Raw genomic sequence first — 10,909 nt, 5'->3', positions numbered from 1 at the left:
AGGAAGCAGCAAGTCAAGCTCCTAACAGTCTGTGACAGTGTCACCGAAGAATGTCCTCTGCCCTGTGGCATGTCACTGGGATATGGAAATCCCTGGGCAGATGGGGACGGGGGAGCGGAGTGGTGGAGAGGGTGGAGAGCAGGGACAGAACCCTGAGATCAGGGAGGAGGGTGAGGGAGGAGGGTGAGGGAGGAGGGTGAGGGAGGAGGGACTGGTGTTCTGAGGCAGCTGAAGCTTTGGTGCTGCAGAGCATGGCACAGGCAGGATTTTTTTTTTTTTTCAGAGGTGGCTGCTGTTTCCCTTTTATGGTCTTCAGTGGTAAGAATTCTGCTTTGCACAAACATGGGGTATAAAATGGCAGATGTGTGTTTAGGATTGTATCAGACCCTGCTGGAGATGCCATCTTAATCCCAAGCCAGAATTCATTTAGCTATTTTAATTTTTTTTAAAATGAAACTCATCTCTGCAATTCAAACAGCAATTTTAAAAATCAAACATTCTAACCCAACTTAACCCAAAGATGGTCTAATTTGAGTCATTCCGAGGGATGAAGGTAGGAAAATACTGGGAAGTCTGCGTTTTCCGTCACTGAAACATTGTGTTCCTCAAATAACAAGAACCTCTCTGAGTGCAGTGAAGATCTTACGGCCCAGTCAAATACCCTCAAGCGGCGGTCTCAATTTCTTAGTGCTGTGACCCCTTTAAGACAGTTCCTCGTGTTGTGGTGCGCCCCAACTATAAAATCATTTTCAGTGCTACTTCATAACTGTTATTTGACTACTGTTAGGAATCATAATGTAAATATCTGTTTTCCTACAGCCTTAGGTGACCCCTGTGAAAGGGTCATTTGATACACACCCCCAATGGGATCAGGAGCCATAGGTCGAGAACCCCTGGTTTAGAATCTGAGCAGAATTCTTTGACATGACTTTGGCTGGCGTGCACTCGAGTGTGTGTGTGTGTGTGTGTCTGTGTGTCTGTGTGTGTCTGTGTGTGTCTGTGGTGTGTGTGGGGTGGGTGACGATGTGTCTTGTGCAAGATGCATCCTGGTGTGTGTTCAGAACAAGCCTCCAGTGAAGTCACAGCCTGCAACACAGGGGGCCACCTCCAGGGCAACCTCAGATTTGTGTATTGTGTACTGGATCTTGAATTGATTCTGGGTGTTTATTTTCCATAATCAACCCTTGTGCTTCTACATACGAATAGTGAAAGCAGTGTGACTCGCCACGTGTAGCACTGGAATCAGAGCCAATGTGTGTAAGTGGCATTTAGTCAGCACTGTGGGGTGTGGCCATGCACAATGCTAAATGTACAAGCTGTGTGTTTAAGGGAGAACCCATTGGCACAGAAAAAGACTATGTATAGTGCAGGCTTTAAGACCAATAGTTAATAAGTGGGGCTTCAGGAAGCCACAAGGTTTCCGTACAGCAATTGATGGCACAATCGTTTGAGCAAAGTGTCAGCCTACAGGATGGGAAAAAATATATATGGTTGAGGTAACCCAGACTCAGAAAGACAAGGATCACGTTTTCTCTTATAAGCACGCATTAGCTTTCCATTTACTATGTTTGTGCTATCTGCCTTCTTTGGTCTTTTGATGTGTTAGATTACCTGGATTCATCCTCAGATACCGAGCCATCCTTGTACTCTTGGGATAAATTCAAGTTGCTCATGGTAGATAACTCTGTACATGGCTGGATTTTATTTCCCAGTCCTCGGAGGGTTTTGATCCGGTGCTCATAGGAGAGACATTAGCTTGATGGTTTTCCTTTCTTCTATCTGTTTGGTTTCTAGCAGAATTCTGGCCTTGTAGCATGCATTAGGGAGCACCCCCATTGCTCGGGGATCTGAGAGAGATTGTAGCACATTAGTGTCATGTCATCCTTGCTTGGTGGAACTTATCAGTGAACTCTCTGGACCAGCTCCTTTATTTTGCTTTTAGACTTCTTTAATGGAAGCATGCCTGCTGAGATGGCTGCCTTCCAGTGTGAGTTCTGTTACACCTGATTTTTAGGAAGACCATTTTCATCTAGGTTATTTGGATGTGCCGTACAACATAGCAAAGCATAACATTGTTTAAAGTCTGTCCCTTCATTTGTGCCCAAATGACACAGCAGTGTTGCTATTACATTTCTGGTGTTGGTCCTCTGTCTCTATGAGAATCTAGACAAGTACATATAAATGAACTAGAGATCAAAGGGGCTCTGGGAAGAAGGGACTACTGGGAGCTGGAGATCAGGACAGGAGAGAATAGTGCATCTTAATCCTATATGACAACGCCCACAACGAAACCTACTACTTTGAAAATAAATACAGACTACCAAATTTTTTTTTTAAAATCAGATACTAGAGAACTGGCTCAGTCTTGCAAAAGCTTGCCTTGCAAACACAAAGATCTGAGCTTTATCTCCAGAACCTACATAAAACTGCTGGGCAGGGGCTAGGGGTGTGCCTCAGATCTGAGCACTGGGGAGACAGAGACTGGAGGCTCCCTGGGACTTGTGGCCAGACAGTCTAGCCTAACTGATGAGCTTTGAGCCAATGGTAGATCTTGTCTTAAAGGAGGTGGGTGGCATTCTGATGGCACCTTAGGCTGCTCTTTGGCTAGTCTTGTCTTATCTATCTATCTATCTATCTATCTATCTATCTATCTATCTATCCATCCATCCATCTATCTATCTCTTTTTCCTCCCTCTCTCACACACAAATAATAAATATATTAATAAACAAACACAAACAAACAAATATTTTCTGTCTTTGCAGCAGAAGAGCAGTGGGGGGAACCCCTTTAACTGTCACTTTGTTCACATTTATAGTACTAATCTGCTAGCTCCGTTTTCCCGTGACACTGTGTTGTTACATGGAGCATGCTGGTCCTTTGTAAAAACACACTCAGTTCCTCTCTGCTGTCACGGTCACATAGACACCATTTACCCCACTTACCACTCAATTTAATCACGAGAGATATTGCTCCCGCTGTGTTGAACCAACTGTTATTTGTCAAATCACTGAAGAAATGGAAATATTTGGGATCGGAGAGATGGCTCTGTGGTTAGGAACATTGGCTGCTCTTGGACTCAGAGGACTTGGATTTCATTCTGGGCACCTGCATAGCTGCTCCCCAGTGTCTGTAACTCCAGCTCCAGGGGATCCGTTGCCCTCTTCTGGCCTCTTCTGGTACTGCATGAACATGGTTGTCATACATAGAAGCAGGCAAACACTCATATACATAAAATAAAAACAAACACAAAGTCTCAGGCATTTTTTAAAAGCATGGAAACACTGCATTCTATCATTTCATATCTCTTCTCCAACACTCCTCCTGTGTATAGGTTCAAATCTCCCAACCTAATTGTTCCCCTCTCTCTAAAAAAACTTTCCAGGCAAGTCTATTTATTGATGGCAAAGGTTTTCTTTCTTTCCTTTTTATTTGAGAAAAGATTTCCACTTGGTTTTTGGACGATAACTTTAATGGATAAAATAACATCCACACTGGTGGTTTATTATTTTTTCTCTTAACAGTTTGAAGATTCTAGTTTGCTGTCTTGTTGCTTTTATGGGTTTCTCTGATCTTTTTAAATTTTTCTATTTAATTTTTTTCCAGTTTTGAGGATTGAACCCAGGGCCTCCAACATGCCAGGCAAGTGCACTGTCACTGAGCTACAGCTGCAGCACAGTTTGGGTAGCTTCTGAAGAGAAGAGCAATGGCCTCCCACCCTTGGTCCTGGCTGATGTTCTGAGCAACTGTTTCCGTTCATCTGATTGGTTTTTCTCCAGAAGATACAGGTTATCTTTTCCTGCTCATTCAAATGTGTGGCACCTTTTCAATAGATTCCGGATCTTACTCAGATTAGATTATCATCTGGTTTAGTTGTTGCTGCTGTTGCTGTTGTTGTTGAACCAAATACTGCAGTTTATTTTAGCAGGCAGCTAAGTTTAATATTTTAAAAATATTTTTCTGCTAGGTATGGTGGCACATATCTGTAGTTCTAGCACTTAAGAGGCTGGGGCAGTAGGGTCCTGAGTTTGAGGACAGTCCAGGCTACATAAGGGGACCCCCATCTCCAGAAGAAGTAGGAGGAAGGGAAGGAGGAAGAGGAAAAAAGGAGGGAAGGAGGAAGGGAGAAGGAGGAGACATTGTTGCTAGATGTTAGCTGAGCCTGACCCTGTACTCATCACGCTCTAAAAGTCCCAGGGTTCCTTGAGGTCCCTCTATGCTGACTGAACTAAATTCAGATTTGTCCTAGCCCTGAATGAGCTCTGGGAATTGTTTAGTTTGCAGTCCTCCTGTGGTTTCTGCCCAGCTGAGTCTGCCTCGTGCATATGCAGCTAAGTGTCCTGTGTGTGTCTCAGGCGCCCTGTGCAGGTCTCAGAGCCTGCCTGCAGCTCTCTCCTTCCTCCCTGGTACCCAGTCCTGTAAGTACTAGCTACTTTAGCTCCTCCCAACTTCAGTTGCTTCCCCAGTGACAGCCCCTGGTCCTCTCCATGTCTACTCCCCACAGTGCCTCTGCCAGGCAGCTGGACCTCCTGTGGCCCAATAGCCCAGTGGTTCCCTAAAAGAGCCAGTTCAGAACCAGTGACACCCTCAGGCCCAGAAGCAAAATGCTCCAACATTCAGTGCGCAGGGCAAACACAACCACTAGTTTTTATCTGTTTACTTTAAAATTTAAAATTTTATATGTATGTCTGTGTGCCTGCTATATGTATGTGCAACCACATGCATGCGGTTGACTGTGGAGACCAGAAGAGGGGGGTTAAAAAGGCCGAGACTGGAGTCACAGGCAGTTGTAAGCCACAGATGTAGGTTCAAAGGCTCCAACCCTGGGTCTGATGTAAGAGCAGCACGTTTTCTTAGCTACTGAGCCATCTTTCCAGCCCCAACATTTGTCTTATTTAGAGAATTTAATAATAATTGAGAGGCTGGGAAAATGGATTAGTTGGTAAAAATGTTTGACGTGCAAGCATGAAGATCTGACTTCAGTCCCTGAAGACACGTGAAAAAAACCAGGCACAGTGTCACACCTGTAATCCTGAGGACTTAGAGACAGGGGGATCGACACTATCCAACCACTAGCCTAATCAGCTAGCCCTAGGTGTCAGTGAAAGGTCCTGCCTCAACCAACCAGGTGGGTGGCTCCTATGATCTCCTCATACATACGTTGTACACACGTGAACATGCACTCTCCTGCTCGTGTGAACACATGCTCTGGAGGAAGCTGAGTTTCACCGGTAGATACGTTTCCTTTCCTGACATGGGAAATACACATTAGGCCACAGCACTGGGACAGTAGAAGCTTGGTGTGTCTGGACAACAGGAATGGGGTAGGTAGCTAATGAGGAAGGGAACCAGCTCACAGAAATTGTCAGTGTCCAGAGCTTATGTCGGCACACAGACAAGGAGCCAGCAGATCCCTGTCTGGCTAAAGCCACAGGGTTCCCGTGGCAGGCTCTGTAGTGTCTATGGTGATGGGAGACAGCACTCTACTGCTGGCTGATGCTCCAGGGCTCTCTCTTGTGGACCTGCAGTGGGATTGGAAGATCCTGACACCTGCAGAAAAGAATTCAGCTTGGGTTTGTTCAGTCAAGGTGGCAGGCGGCCTCAGTCCGTCCTTCTGATGAACCCTGGCTTAAGAAGGGGAACAAGCAATAGACTTGTCAAGTGGAGGGTCCTGTCAAAGTCCCTCAGCAGTGGCTGCGCACACGGTCCAGAGGATATCACGCACAGCCAGGCTCAAAGATCACAAGAAGTTTAAAAATTAAGTATGAGCTGGTTTGTGTATTTGTCTTATCTTAAAGAATTTCCTTTTGCAAACGAGACTCTGGGGTGGTTCACAAGGGACCTTTTCAGGCTTAGGGACCAGAGAGGTGGACTGGGAATTCGAAAGCCAAAGGTCACCGAGGTTTTGGTTTAGGGCTAGAGTCTAAGCTGTTTTCTCTGTCTGCCTCAAGTTTGTCAGGATCGGTGTTCTTGACCCTCAGCCAGTGAGACAGGTAAATGAGATCTCTGGGTAAGGAACTCTGCTTCCTTGAGCCCTCGGTTTTCTCTGCTCTCCCTCTTGACAGGACTCTCACAGCCTGTGATTTTTATTTATTTATTTTTTAAATCATGACCCTTTGTAAACTTCTGTCTCACAAAGCCCAACTTTCAGGCCACACCTGGCCCCCGCGGGCTGCCCCTCGCAAGTAGCAGAATAAGCAATTCGTGGAGGAGAGTTAAAATGATTAGTGCACATAAGAAGAGTGCACAGCCGCCCTAATAATCAAATAAACACCATTTATGGCTCCTAGAAGCACACCAATCTGATGGGTAAAAATTGAAAAGGCCCACGACGTCAAGAGTGAAGGTAAGGGGGGAGGTACAGTTCACACCCGCAGGGGGGAGCTACAGTTCACATCCGCTGCTGGTTTGGGGGGGGGGGGGCTGTGAATTAATTCAGCCACTTTGGAAAGCAATTTGTCCATATCCAAAGCAGAATTGGAATTGGAAATGCGTGTTCACAGAGACTCTGCGATGCCACTTCCACGTCTATTATCCAGAGAGAATTGCTCGTAATTGCAGCATTGTTTGTAATAGGAAAGTAAATTGGAAACAACTTCCGTCTACACGAACTCGTATGGGCACAGTTACATCTCGGGAAAACATACTGTTGAGTGCAAAAGCAAGCCCTAGTGCAGGAGCATTTATGAAAATGTTTCACAACACACTGCTAACAACACTATGAATTATTCATGCCTACCTCTTTCTGTAGGTGTAAACATGCAAGAGGGATCCGGGCAAAGTAACCCCAATTTTAGAGGGGGGTGGGAATTAACATCTCCTGCAATGACAAGAGTGTCCTGGGAGTGAGGACAAAATGGAAACCTCATCTGCCATAGTCTCTTTCTTTTAGGATATTAACACCTGTCACACAGGGTGGTGGTCATATAAGGGCTCATGTCATGCCCTTCTCTTGTCTCCTTTTAAGAGGAAGGCATGTCAGGAAAGTGGCCTTGCTACCCCGGTGGCCCCTGGCTGTCTGATAAGACTCAGGGAGTCAGGATGTTCCTCCCCTGGGATTTGGTTTAGACAGCTGTGGAATAAAGGCTACAAAGTTACAAAACACAGGTTTCTGTGGAGTGTAGTTCACTGGAGGAGACTGGAAAACACAAGAGTGATGCAGGGGCCGGGTGCAGAAGGATGGCAGGCAAAATTCAGCAGGTGCATGGCTTCTTTTGGGGATGACAGGATTCTGGACTGGGACAATGCAGATGTTGCACAACATGAGTGGGCGGTGCAAACTGACAGCCTGCTGAAATCAGTGGTGATGGTAAATCCTTGTGACATACGTTTTAGCCTAATTTAAAAACACATCTTGCTGAGGAAGACGCCTCCCACTCCACAAGTTGCCTTGTGTTTAAGGTGCTGGGTGAGACAGGGAGTTATGAGATGCCTCAGTGGCTGCAGGCCTGTGGAGAGTGGAAGACAGGCTCTCACAGGTTTTGTCCTGATTACCTGATGATGATGATGGGGTGTGTGTGTGTGTGTGTGTGTACTTGGGTACACATGCATGTGCACATATGTGTACATGTGTATAGAGGTCAGAGGCTGATGTTAAGTGTCCTCTTTAATCCCTGTCCTCCTTGTTTTTTGAGACTGGGTCCCTCACTGAACCTGGAGCTTGCCTTTCTGGCTGGACTGGCTGGCTGCCGAGCCCTGGGCATCTTCCCTATTCTCCTGCCTCAGTGCTGGTATTACAAGCATATCTGGCTTTTTTGTTTACATGAGTGCTGGGGATCCAAACTCAGCTCTTCAAGCTGGGATGGAAAGCACTTTACATACGGCGCCATATCCCAACCAGTTCTAGCCTGCCCTCCAGTCGTTGGGACCTGGACCTGCCAGGCTGAGTGTCCCACTCAGGTAAGCTGTAGGACCTAACACTCCTTTCCCTGAAGAGGCCAGGTTCTGTTCTGGGCAGCAGCACCCGTGTTCAGCAAAGCCATTAGGCTACCAAGCTCTCAGTAGAGAAAGAGGAAAAAGCATATTATCCAATTTCAGTGGCATAGGCTGGGGGATGGTTGGCACCCTCTTGCCCCAGAAAGCAAAGATGCATTAATATAAATTAGAAGACTCTCTGGGGCAGAAGCAGTGGGGGCGGGAAGGCTCCCGGCAGGCTTCTCGATCTCAATTGCCGCTTTGTCAGGGTCCATCAGAGAGAAAAATCAGCCCGGGGCTTTTAATGTGCAGTTTGGAGAATTAGTTTCAATTAGCAGAGGGACATTTTAAATCTCGGGAAATAGTCAGCCTTCATGGACTCCATTTAGCATGTAAAAGCCATTCTCAATATTAATAGAATCATCGCATGTAAAATGAGAAGGGACCTTAGAGATGACCCTGGACCCGCCTCTATTGTGCACCGGGCACTGAGTGATTTTGTCTACATGGCAAATCTGTTGAGAGGGAGGATGGGGACTCCGAAGTCAGCCACTGGGCCCTCATGCCTGGCCTTCTTTTCATTATGTGCTCCAGCCTGCTCTCTGTGCTATGGAGTTAGGGTAGGGAAACTCCTATGTCCAGTTGTGTGTGTGTGTGCGGTTGTGAACGTGTGTTTATCAATGGCAGTGTGACAAAATGAGGTGGGCTCATATACTGACAGGGGAAAGCATACAGCCAAGACTCCAAAGTGCAGGAAAAAAAAAATGCACGCAGAGGGTAATGAGGACATAGGAGCCATTTTCAGAGTAGTGATGTTCTCAAACAAAAGATCATGGGACTGTGCGTGTGTGCGTGTGTGTGTGTGTGTGTGTGTGTGTGTGTATGTGTGTGTGTGTGTATGTGTGTGTGTATGTGTGCGTGTATGTGCGTGTGTGTGTATGTGTGTGTGAGTGTGTGTGTGTGCGTGTGTGTGTGTGTATGTGTGTGTGTGTGTGCGTGTGTGTGTGTGTATGTGTATGTGTGTGCGTGTGCGTGTGTGTGTGCATGTGTGTGTGTGTGTTGCATACACATGAGAACATAAAGTGTTTGTGTGTGCATGTGGAAGCCTGAGGTTAGCTCTAGGTACCTTCCTCTATGACACCCCACCTTAATTTTTGAGGAAAAGAATCTCCCGAAACTTGGGGCTTCCTGTGTCACTGGATTGGCTGACTATGGACCTGCGATGTTTGTCTTCACCATGCCTGTCCCCAGCACCCAGGTTACAGCATGCACCACCACACTTAACTTTTTAAAATGGGTCTGAGTTGCAGATCCTGGTGTTTGGGGTGTACTGTCCCAGAGCCCCTGACACCATTCACCCAGCAGCAGCCTGGGCACTCACTTACTCCACCCCCAGAGGCAAACCTGTGTGGACCCCTCTGACCCCGTCCCCGGAGCTGCAAGACGAAGTTCATTTGATCTGATGGGAAATTGGGTAAACCATCTGCTTCTATGTAAGACATTGTCAAGGACAGCCCCAGATGAAGTGTGGTCCTGGCTCCCCCATGTTGTATCGTGCAGCATCTGGAACTGGTCCTGCAGTAGAAAAGCTGGGCTAGGAAGGTGGCCCCATCAGTAAAGTGCTTGCTGAACAAGTAGGAGAGCCAGAGTTCCATCCCCACGTAAAGAGGATGGGCACTGGTGGCACGTGCTTGCCATTCAAAGCTGGAGGTGTGGAGACAGGGCCAGTCTCGAGAGCTCACTTAGCAGCCTGGATGTGAGTTCCATATATATATATATATATATATATATATATATATATAGAGAGAGAGAGAGAGAGAGAGAGAGAGAGAGACCCTGCTTCATACAACAAGCTAGAGGGTAACTAAGGAAGACGCCCAAGGCTAGAGGGCTTCTGCACATATGTACACATACATTATGCATTCCTGTGCGTGTGTGCATAGAGAGAGACAGAGACAGAGACAGAGAGAGACAGAGGGAGACAGAGAGACAGTGACAGAAAGACAGTGACAGAGGGACAGAGACAGAGAGACAGGGACAGAGAGAGATAGAAACAGGGACAGACAGAGACAGACAGACAGACACAGACACAGAGACAGAGACAGAGAGAGAAGGCCCTGCTGTTCAGCCCCTCATGCTGCCACCTCCTTTTGTGAACCCATCTCAAAGTTTATCTTTTTCTCTGCTTAGAGGCAGGGACGGACCCTTTGTCTTTAATCAACACAAAGTAATTTAGTACCCCCTCCTACCAGTCAGCCAGGAGAAACTGAGCCATTCATTTCTCGGAGGCGCCAAGAAAATGTTTTATTTGTTGTTCTACAGACATAGTGGGATAGCTGCGCTACGGAAAAGCCTGTGCGTGACTATGCTAACTCCCTTGTTTACCGCAGTGGCTTTGGTAAAAATTAACTGCGTGGTCAAGGTTATCTTCCTTTGTGGCTCCACTGGAGAGCTGAGGTGTAATTGGTGGGAGAACAAAGTGCAAAAGTGTTTACCAGGGCCAGGTCTATCAGGGGATGTGTTCCAACTGTACAATGATGGGGGTTGGTTGTGCAACCAGAAGCCCGGGATTCACATAGGTAAATAAAAAACAAGGTCTGGTGGAGAGTTGGGTTTTATTCTGCTTGTGGTTGGCTACGGTCCCCTTGTTGTCTGACCTGCTGGGTGTGTGTACTCACGTGATGTCCAGTAGAAAGATCTGGAAACTGCTGTCGATTACTCCTGTGGTCTTAACAAGCATCTATGCCTCTCCCTCCTTAAGGAAGGCATCCTGTGTATATCCCTGATTCCCATGGTGACAGTTGCTCCTTTAGAGGCATGTCAAGTGGCCCACAGTGGCCCATGGGTGGCCTGGAGTTGCTCTGTCACCAAGAATCACCAATGCCAGAAGTTTCCTTTGCTCCCTGGGAAAATGTCTGCCTTCTTGGAGAGTATTTGTTTTATAAGAAGAAGAAAGGGGGGGGGTGTCACTGTCTGCGTCAGGTGGTGGCTGCTTGA

The 10,909-nt window shown here is 46.8% G+C and overlaps 1 long non-coding RNA gene across 2 annotated transcripts in view; it reads right to left on the bottom strand.

Moving 5' to 3' along the window:
* LOC115032779 overlaps positions 1 to 10,266 on the bottom strand; it is a 15,924-nt gene extending 5,658 nt beyond the window's left edge. Inside the window, exons 1-3 of one of the 2 annotated variants that reach the window (XR_003838405.1) lie at positions 10,162 to 10,266; positions 2,944 to 3,180; positions 1,612 to 1,847 (exon numbers count right to left, since the gene is read on the bottom strand). This is a non-coding gene — a long non-coding RNA (uncharacterized LOC115032779). Of the gene's footprint in view, positions 1 to 899; positions 1,848 to 2,943; positions 3,181 to 10,161 lie in introns of those variants that run through there. The other variant, XR_003838404.1, reaches the window with a different exon arrangement.
* Positions 10,267 to 10,909: the final 643 nt, after the last annotated feature.

This window comes from Mus caroli, chromosome 12, assembly GCF_900094665.2.
Source record: "Mus caroli chromosome 12, CAROLI_EIJ_v1.1, whole genome shotgun sequence".
Lineage (NCBI taxonomy): Eukaryota > Metazoa > Chordata > Mammalia > Rodentia > Muridae > Mus > Mus caroli.
This window is presented reverse-complemented; position numbering and strand designations above follow the sequence as displayed.